This window comes from Episyrphus balteatus, chromosome 1 (assembly GCF_945859705.1).
Source record: "Episyrphus balteatus chromosome 1, idEpiBalt1.1, whole genome shotgun sequence".
Lineage (NCBI taxonomy): Eukaryota > Metazoa > Arthropoda > Insecta > Diptera > Syrphidae > Episyrphus > Episyrphus balteatus.
In genome coordinates this window covers 55,630,355-55,641,512 of record NC_079134.1, presented here as the reverse complement: position 1 = coordinate 55,641,512, position 11,158 = coordinate 55,630,355, and positions in this window count along the sequence as shown.

Here is an 11,158-nt window from a genome sequence, read left to right as displayed (position 1 = left end):
CTTTAAAATGCAGGACATGAACAGGGCTACAAAATAGGTTAGAAAAATGTCAATCATAATATAAGCTTTTTTCGAAATAATGACAAAAATGGTTTTTTAACAACAAGAATTTGACTTTAAATGGCTGCCATTTTATATTTACCCACTCAAATACAATGAAATTACATACAACGATAGAAAATATTATAAGGAAAAGAATGTATGTTTAGTTTTTGGTCTACGACAATCTGGAGCAAAGATATTAGCTTAGAAGTAAAATATCCCAAAAAATGCATTTTTGTGAATAACTCCGCTAAAAAGAATGATCAGGTGGTGAGAAATTGGGTTTAAGCCTTTTAAATATACCCCTATCGATCCATGAAATAAAAACTGACAGTGCCTCTCTGCGCAAGGTGAGGCCCTTTTTTCCGACGCTTTGACTGGAGTAAAAGGCACTTGACGTATTATTTCATTCCATCGATCAGTAGTGGAAAGAGGTATATTCAACACCTACAATATCTTATTTGAAAGTATTTATTTATTTTACCCCTGATAGTATTTTGTTCTGGGTTAACTATACTTTTATCTTTGACTCTACAAAAATATATGAGGCTGGTATTGGTGAATTGTACAAATTTCCATGAAAGAAATTATTTTTGATCTGACGTCCAATACCTATATGTTTAGAAAGAAGTTGCAGAGAAAAAAAAGCTGGTAAAATAAGCAATTGGGTTTAAATTTAGCATGAGCCTTTTATTCATTATCTTCCTTGGTTAAGTACAGAGCTAACTTTCAGTAATGTTTTTTTTACTCGTGATTAATCATTCTGCATATTAAGTTGCTCTAAACTGATATCAGCGGCATGTTTTCATTGGGTTATCGAACGCAAGATGACTATACTAGCTGTGTTTTTGTGTGCTAAGTCAGTCCTTAGCTGAGTAACCACTTTAATATGTAAACAAAAACAAACAATTAAGGGCACAAAATGTATAAGTTGTAAGAGTAGGTATACCTGTTATCAATCTACTTTATTTTTAATATTATTCTTAACTTTGTGAAAAACATACATTAATTTGTCATAAAATATTCATTTTAAGATTCATTCAATCTACTTTTATTATTTTTAATTAATAAAAAAATATTAAAATTTGGCATAGCTTTTATTTCAAGAAAGGTCATCTTAACAAAGTTTAGAAAAAAAAAACTTTAATGCTGAGTTAAAATTGATTTCGACAGTGGCGTAGCGTAGTTTGGGTTCGCCCGCCCAGGCATACCCAATTTTGTACAAGCTTCTCGACAAAAACCTACTAGCAAATCCCGAGCATTGATATAGAATATAGCCCGAGAAAACATGGCCACAGAATGGAATCTCAGCATTGTATGTCCGATCCTTAAGAAAAGACCACCTCTGACCTGCGCTAACTACAGAGGAATCAATATCGCTTATAAGATCTCCTATACCGTAATATGGAACGTCTGGCTATCTAAAAATCTGCAAAGGCTGAACATTTTATCGGGTTCCCCCGAAAAAAACTCGACAAAAAAAATTTTTTCTATGGTAGTTGCGGTCACTCTAATGAACACCATGGCACCATCTTTCAAAAGTACGTCTAGCTGCTTGCATATCCCGACGATATCGACATAATCGGAAGAACAAACGTGATGTCAGTGGCGCTTTTGGGGCAACGGAGGCAAAAAAAAATGGTTTCAAAGGTCAATTAGCAAAACCCCCATTTACAAGATCATTATCATCCAAGTCCTGCTCTATGGTGCAGGGCCATTTACCTAGGTTGTTCTTCTTCAATCAAATGGATATGCGAAACTGAAAGCAGCGAGCTATGGATAGAGCTGGCTGGGGAAGCTTCGTCGCCCTAGTATTGGAGTGCCGTATACGCCAAATTGCATTTTTTGAACTAGGTATGCAGTCGTATGTTTTCGAAGTTGCTCTTTTCAAATCTGCTATCCGTTTTTTTCTATTTTTTTTCGTTGCCGAGATATTCACTATTGTTTTGACAAAAACAAGAAATTTTGGCATTTACGTCAAATTTTTCATGCAATGCAAGAAAATTTTGAGAATTGTTTTGACGTACGTTATGTTTTTTTTTTGACGTACGAATAAAAGAAACATCTGATTTTCATGGCGTATACGGCAAACTCATTTTGGACAAAAAATTAAATATTTTGAAAACTAAACCAATTGCAGATGTCCAATAACATGTATATAAAAGACACATTTTAATTATATATCATACTAAAATATCAAAAAATACTAGCGGTTAGTTCTTTCGCAATTATCTTCCGAACATTTAAATGCGATTTCCCAAATATGTAAAAATGGCGTATACGGCACTTCAATACTAGGGCGACGGCTTGTTGATAGAGATTAGTATACAAACAAATGAGTTAAGTCAACTAAGAACCTTAGAACCACACAATTTAAAAAAATTCGGACCTTAACCTTTTTTACCAAATTATTTCTAAGGGAAGGTCTTATGCTAGAGCTATGACGATAAGACCAAAGGAGATAAAAAAAATTACGGTCAAAAAAAAAAAAAAAAATAACAGATAAGATACATACCTACAAAAGTTAGTATATATACGATACATACAGTTCTTACAAATACAGTGTGTCCCACAGTCAACTCTATATTTTGCTGAGATAATTACACTGTGCAAGTCGAAATTCTTAACAGGCGCGCGAATAACTGTTTCGACCTATTTCGGACTCGAGAAATCCATTGGCATCATTAGTTTTTCGATTTATCGGTACGACTTCGAACAAAATTTTTTTTGAAAGTTTTTTCAATTATTTTGAGAGTTTCCCACTGTTTTTAGTAATTTTTCAACCAAAAACAATATTTATATTGCTAATAATTCTGCTCAAACGTTATTTGCTACCAGTAGAAAGACATTATAAACAATTTTGAACAATTTATTTGAAAATTTAGTGATTTTTTTTTTGAAAAAATTAAAAAAAATCGAAATTTTTTACATTGTTAATCGTTTTTTCGCTGTTTTTGTTCTCTTTTGCACAAATACATTGCATGTTTTCCATTAAAAATTAATTTAACTGTTAATTTAGTGTTGGTTAAACTTCGACAGTCTATCGATAGCATCGATAACAAAAAAATATCGAGTGTATCGATACTTCACAAAACTATCGATAGTTTCAATACTTCCAAATTATTTTACCACAAGGCTACCGATATTATGGATAGCTTTGAAATTTATTAGACACAATTTGAACTACAAGTTAAGTTTTCGTTTGACATTGGATATAAACAACGAATTAACATAGTGTTTGGTAGATATCGATAGTTTCCATTATCGATTGTATCGATAGTTTTGAGAAAAAACTATCGATAATATCGGTAATCTTGTGGTAAAATAATTTGGAAGTATTGAAACTATCGATAGTCTTGTGAAGTATCGATATACTCGATATTTTTTTGTTATCGATGCTATCGATAGACTGTCGAAGTTTAACCAACACTAAATTAACAGTTAAATTAATTTTTAATGGAAAACATGCAATGTATTTGTGCAAAAGAGAACAAAAACAGCGAAAAAACGATTAACAATGTAAAAAATTTCGATTTTTTTTTAATTTAAAAAAAAAAAAAACACTAAATTTTCAAATAAATTGTTCAAAATTGTTTATAATGTCTTTCTACTGGTAGCAAATAACGTTTGAGCAGAATTATTAACAATATAAATATTGTTTTTGGATGAAAAATGACTAAAAGAAAGTGGAAAATTCTCAAAATAATTGAAAATCTTTCAAAAAAAAATTTGTTCGAAGTCGTACTCATAAATCGAAAAACTAATGATGCCAATCGATTTCTCGGGTCCGAAATAGGGCGAAACAGTTAATCGCGCACCTGTCTAAAAAATTTTTTCAAAAAACTTGCACAGTGTTATAGGTCGAAAAACTGATGAGGTAATTTTCTCGTATATGCTTCGTTCTCGAGCTAAACCTTTTTTTTATATTTGTTGGTGCTGTTGGTGCAAAGTTTTAAACTTGTCTCACAACTTTTATCAGTTCATACAACTAGTGGCGTAACTAGGGATGGCAACCAGAAGCAGTGTTGGTAAGTTACGCGAGTTTTACAAATTTTGTTTAATTACTAGTAACTAATGTAACTATTTTAACTAATGTAACTTATCTATGATTTTGACATTTCTACAGAAAAATCTTCACATCAAAGTGAAATTCGAAAAAACAAGGCACTATATCGATACCTTTCCGTAAAAATGCATTAAGCGACATTTTTTTCGAAAATGACTTTTTGGTGTGGAAATATACTATGAGTTGAGCGTCACGTTTTGGTACCATTTTGGTTGTTCTATCATGTATGCAAATGAAACTAGAGAGAAAATAAAATTGTGCAGCCCAGCCCATACATTTCCTCACAGAATAATTTTGTTTTTTGCGTTTCCTGAACAATTTTAAAAATGTCGCTTAATACATTAAGGTATCGATATGTTATGATTAAAAGTTCCAAAAATTCTGATTCAGAAATTTAAACGTCACAGTCAACTTCATATTTTAATTCACAGTCTTGGTAAAAATAGTATTTAACGTTTTTTTTTAATTTTTTTTTTACAAATTTTGACTTTGAAGTTGATTATTTCGAGAACAATTTATTGAAATAATTTGATTTAAAAACTAGAATTAGGTGTACAATTCTGGCTTTTAAAAATCGTCTTTAACTGTAAGTGTTGCCGTTGTTTTTAAATAATTTTTTTTTGTATTTTACGTGATATTTTAGAAAATTACCCCTCCCGCCTGAACGAGGGGAGATAGACCCCCCTCCCATAGTAATAAATTATTGTATTAAACTCCTCTACAAAATACCGTTATCAATTCTTGTCGCCTAAGTTATGGTACTCTCCCCGTGTTATTTATTACGACTGGGGTTAACTGGACAAAAAAACTCAGTCGGGGCTAAGCAATTTGCATGTTAAATACAACAACACATTAGCCCTTCCGCTAAGCTAAACCTAAGGGGCTAAGGTGTTGTTGTATTTAACATGTAAATTGCTTAGCCCCAACTGCGTTTTTTTGTACAGTTAAGCCCGATCGAAATAAAAAACTCTGCTTATAAATCTAAATCTATAATCATTTTTACCATAAAAACAAAATCGACTTCCATGGATCAAAACTGGGTTTTATGGTTTTTCTCATAGTTTATATAGCCAAAACTGAACGAAATTGAAATGGGACCACACTGCAGGCACCAGCTTTCCAATACAAAAATAATTATCAAAATTTTTTTTCACCTACTTCTTTGAAAACTAAAATTGATTTTGGTTGCTGCTGCTGTAGGATGAAACCCATTGGAAAAGGAGGTGAATATGATAAATATGAAAGAAAAAATAAATTAAATTTATTTTTAATATTTTATTTTAGAAACTTAAAGAATATTTTGTTCGTATTTGTTGCCAAATTTATGAACCTATGGATGGAATTACAGCAAGGCAATTACTTAAAATGTTCTTTTTTGTATTTACCTATTGTAGAAAAATTTGTGAAATTTTTTTTTTTGTATTAATCCTAATTTTTGTTTTTGTAAAGTTTATTTAACCATTATACTAAGACATTTATTTGAATACCCAAAAAAAGGTTCTTTGAAAATTATATACCTACCGAATATTAATAAATATCTTAATAAAGTGATTCTAAATTTTCAAAAAAAAATTAAAAAGTGTCGGAAAGAGCAAAAAATTTGTTGCAGTTTTAAAATTAATATTAATAAAACAAAAAAATTGTAAAGTGAGGTTAAGCTGAAATAGGTTCATTGAGAAAAAAATTTAAAGGAATAGGAAAAAAAAAACGTGTACCAGTTGAAAAAGTATTTGAACAGCATCCATTGCAAGCGAGTTTGAATGGTGCGAAATTTCTATTCTAAAATCATTTTAAATATTCCCAATAATAACAATGCAAAGGAAGGATATTTCCTGAAATTTAATCAAATGAAATCCGTTAAATAATTCTTCGAGCTTCCAGCTGCAGACAATCAAATTGTTTTAGCCTTTATTCATGTGAACCAATTTTATTGCTTACCTACGTTTCAAAGTTGTTTAACAAAATTTAGAAAAAATAATATAAATATAAAGATAAACCAAACATTAAAGTTATTTATAAAGGAGAATGCCCAAAAAAAACTCCAACCGCTTAAAATGAGACATAATATAGTTTGAAAGGGCATCAATCGTAAATAACAAATATGAAATTTTTTCCCATGAAGCCAACCCCGAAAGTTGGTACGACGATTCTTATTTTTATGATAGATCTTCCTTACCTTTTTCCAGAATGCCTGGCCTATGAATGTGTTTTGTGGACCCATCTGGCCACAATATGTGTGGAAGAAAATTCAATCACATGTACGGCGACCATCCGTCCCGGTTTACCCGGGGCTGTCCCGTATTCTACAGCTTGTCCCGGGTTTTCATTTAAGAAACCCGGGACGTTTAAGTGTCCCGTATTAAGTAATTTGTCCCGTGATTGTCCCGTATTTGCACATTCTCTGATTTTATATTCAATATTTTAAATACTTTGTACGGAAAACATGAAAACAGTGGTTGGAAATTAAAATTTTTCTAATTATTCGGATAAAGCATTAAGCCTAGTACGCTGCTGAAGCAAAACGAAAATTTTTCTAGGTCTCCAAAGTCAAAAAACTTTTGCTGTAAGAAAAAATGCCTGGACAAATAAATGGGAGTGACAAACGATTGAAAACTCTCCATATATTCTAACACAGGTAAGAATTTCGTTGCCTAAGCTGCGTATTGTGCAACGAAAAGCAAAATACCTATTCGTTTATGATTTCGTTGTGCTTGTTTTGTATGAAAACTTTCGTTTCGCCTCTAGGCTAAGCTCTAGTTTTTTTTTTTTTTAATGTTCGTCAATTATTTTGTTCCAGCTTCTGTTTGTCAGGTTGCTACAGTAGGAAAAATGTTTTGGAATAAAGAACAACATATGCAAGAGTAAAGAACCCAGATTAGTTTCAAAACTTTTAAGGACATGTTAAAAGCTGTGTTAAAGATCAAACAATTTCAAAATCATTTAAAATAAAATTAAAATGTTAAAAAACAGCTCTCCCGATTCTGATTTAAAAAAATTATTTTTTTTAGAAGTTTTTAGCAGACATTATTATAAAACCATTTTCTTGATTTCTGATTTCGTAAACGACTTAAATGATTTCAACAAAAACGCTCCCATAAAATCGTTTAGGAAATTTTTTTTTTTTGAAAAACAATATTTTCAAAACGGTCCAACGAATTCTTTATCTGTCCCGGGTTTCGCTTCCCGAAATATGGTCACCGTAATCATATGATATCGTTTTTTTTTCTAAGTATCATCCTTATTTAAGAAAGTGCATTGTAAGTGCACTTTATTTTGGAATTAACTCACTAATCTCTGCAAGAATTTTCAATCCTATACATGCAAATCAACAATATCAACAGATCCACATAAAGGCTGTGTCCATCATGTAGGTATCTGCATTTAGCATAAAAATAAGCAAACAGCGCATCGGCATTTAAAGTATAAAAATAACATTGGTTATTCAAAATTTGTATTACATTAAACATATACTACATGCAGGCAGTTTTTATCTTTTCACAAAATTATTCACCAAATTTTAAACCAAGCGCCCTCCGAAACAAAATCCTGGCTACGGGCCTGTCAAAACCCTTTGGGAAATCGAATATCTTCTGAACTTTCCAAAAAAAAAATGTTTGTTAACTTAAAATGTTAAGCCTTAACTACATTGGGAACTTTTTGCAAAAGTATCAAAGTGAAAATATTTTTTTCTGTTTGTAAAGAAGAATAAAGAGTACACAAAATGTAATTTAGGCCAAAAAAAGGCTTTCTGCGTAATTCTTTTTTTTTTCAATATTTTCCAGCCCAAAAAAAACATACAAAAATGCGTTTAACAATTTTCACTTTTTTGAGCCAATGTAGTTAAGCCTTTATTATTATATTTATTATTTTTTTATCATATTAAAATAATTAGTTACATAACGTCGGCCTCATAAGGAAACCTCGTAACTCCACCTTTTTTCGAAAATGACTTTTGAATGCCATTTTCTAGCAAATATGTCAGCGGACGAACCAAAATCTGGGAGTTACGAGGTTTCCTTATGAGGCCGACGATAAGTTACATTAGTTACGTGGAAAATGAGACGTAACTAATAACAATTATTTACGCGTAACTATACGGGTAACTTGACCGGAGTATTTTAGATTTTTTTTTTGCTTTACTTGTGCAGGAATGCGTTACGCATCATTAGGAGGTATCCATACCTATCCGGGTGCCGGACTCACTTATTAAACCTTATAATGGCATACCAGCTAAAAATTCAAAAGTGTCTCGAAGATCACACCCCTTGGGTCCACTGCTTTGGTGTATTACTTCAAGAAGGGGTCCTGTTGCAGTGTCCTTGTAATGGGCTCATCTTGTCTGGTGGAACTTTCTTCCACTCTTTTCTTCCTAGGTTAAGATTTTTTGGATTAGGTAAGGTAACGTTAGTTATGGTTAGGTTAGGTTAGGTTGGATTAAGTTAGGATTGGTTAGCTTAAGTTATTAGTTTAATAGTTTAGACGGTTGGTAGGTTAGTGGGTTTAGTTTGAAGGTTAGTAGATTAGGAGGGAGCTGTTCTTCGTCTCTTTTCTTAGTTCTCAGAAGGCGATTGACGTATCTGCAAACAATATTCCAGTTATTTTCACTAGTTATCATCTTTTCAACTAAGTTCTCTGGAGCTATGGTGCTAATGTTTCTTTCTAATTCTTCTCTTTCGGTTTCCCATCTGCTGCAAGCGAAGAAAGTACATATGTTGCGCTTGCGCGTCATCTTCTTGAGAGTCCCTGTATTGGCAGGCTGGACTACTCGTTTTGCCGTAATAGTTTACCTCACCGTGTTTCCGGTCATTCCGCTGTATAAGAGCGTTTGCTTCCGTGTTCGCGGCCTGGACACCGATTTCAGTTTTTTTTTTCCCCGCAGACGGATTTTCGTTCTGCTGCCAGAACGACGGGTTGGAGTGATTAGTAAATGAACCAACTCCTATAACTTATGAATCCCAAACGTGCTTAGATCATAATGTTTTTAAGGTTGAATACCCAGCCAGATTGAGCGAATAGTATCTTGTGAGGTGATGGATTGTAAAATAACAGACCATTGTTTGGTTAATTTAGAATTGAAATATCTAATACCACAAAATAATTTGAATAGAAGAAACACACCCTTTCCAGTCAAAGAAATAATCAATATTGAACAATTAAATACAGATTTACAATTTGAGTTTTAAAGCGAGGTCATTAGCTTTTGACATTTTCTTTAAAGTCTTGCAAATGCATTTAAAAATTCAGCTATAGTACAGTCTTGGTCAAATAAAATTTGTAAGCTCAAACGATTTAAGCTATGGTTAACGAAAAGTTTACAAACAAAAAGAATACAATGAGAAAAAATGTAAACGATATCCTCATAAGCCATAACCAAAACTCAAACAATATTACATTATACTTAATCAGAAAGTTATTAAGGCGGTAAAATCGTCTCGCTAAAAATGTTTACTGTAATCCAAAGTTTCGGAAGTAGATTTTAAAATAAAACTTTCAGAACATTTATTTACAAAAATTATTTTTCAACAAAATAATTTTTCTTTACTGTTTTTACTATGATCTTTTCCAAAAAACCTTTCTCATCTAGTGGTTGTGACGGTGCTTTGTGGTAAAACGGTTAATCTAGCATAATCTAACAAATTTTTGATCAGGAATTCTTCAAAATCAGTCAAAATTACTTTGATAAACTTTATTTATGTTTTGAATTCGAAGAATATAATTGACCTCCATTCATCTTTTGAGATTTCTCATCTAGTGGTTGTGACGGTGCTTTGGGGTAAAACGGTTAATCTAGCATAATCTAACAAATTTTTGATCAGGAATTCTTCAAAATCAGTCAAAATTACTTTGATAAACTTTATTTATGTTTTGAATTCGAAGAATATAATTGACCTCCATTCATCTTTTGAGATTTCAGTTGAGCCTTATTTCTCCTCGACCAGATTTAAAATTGAAGTTAAATCCCTTTCTCTAAATTTATTATTTGAAAAATGTTTTTCAATCAAGGAATAGAAGTAGATCCTGAAAAAGAGAAGAAGGGAAGTAGATTTTAATTTTTTCACAAAATCGAAGTAAATCTACTTCGATCGAAGTAAAGTCCGAACCCTGCATACGACAATATGACTGAAGTTGTAGTATGCGTTTGCCGTATGTCTCATAAGAAGTAACACAGACGAGTGTAATTTGTGAGCTCAGTTCCAGTTCAGTCCGGATGTCGCAGGTATTGGACGACGAGTATTCTGCTCCGAGTTTTTCGGATGAAAATAGACTGGGCACTTTTGTATGGGACGTGGCCCATCGGTGTAACACATTGTGACATACATCAAATGAAAGGTCTCGATGAGTGTACTATTTGTTTGTATGGGCACAAGTCTGTATCTAGTGCAGGGAAAGTGCAGTGATGCATTTTATGTTCAAAAATGTATGTAATAAAATTCAGAAAATTATACATTTTGACTAGATTATCGATTAAGTTGATTCAAAAACATTATAATAACTGTGTTGGAAGTTCAATTGGGCTATTCCATCACCAGTTTTCACCCATGATACAATGCATTTTTCGGTTTTTAGAACACTTTTGTATGGGACGTGGCTCATTTTTGTAACACATTGAGACACACATCAAATGAAAGATCTCAATGAGCGTATATCTTCTTTGTATGGACAAAAGACTCTATCTCGTGCAGGGAAAGTGCAGTGGTGCATTTTATGCTCAAAAATAAATGTAACACATTGAGACTTTCATCAAATGAAAGGTACTGATGAGCGCATTATTTCTTTAAATGGACACGAAACTCTACCTCGTGGAAGGTGCAGTGGTGCATTTTATATTGAAAAATGTATTTAAGGTTATTTTACATGTTTGTGTTTTTAGAACAAAAAAAAGATGGAGAAAACACTAAATCCATGCTGTATGGTTTGTAGTTTAAATTCATAATACCTACCAGCATTTTATTAGTAATATAACTTATAGTTTGAGTTGCATTTTTGAAAAATTAGTCACAACCTTCGTATATTTAAATTATTTTAAAACCAACAAGGTTTTATTAGATA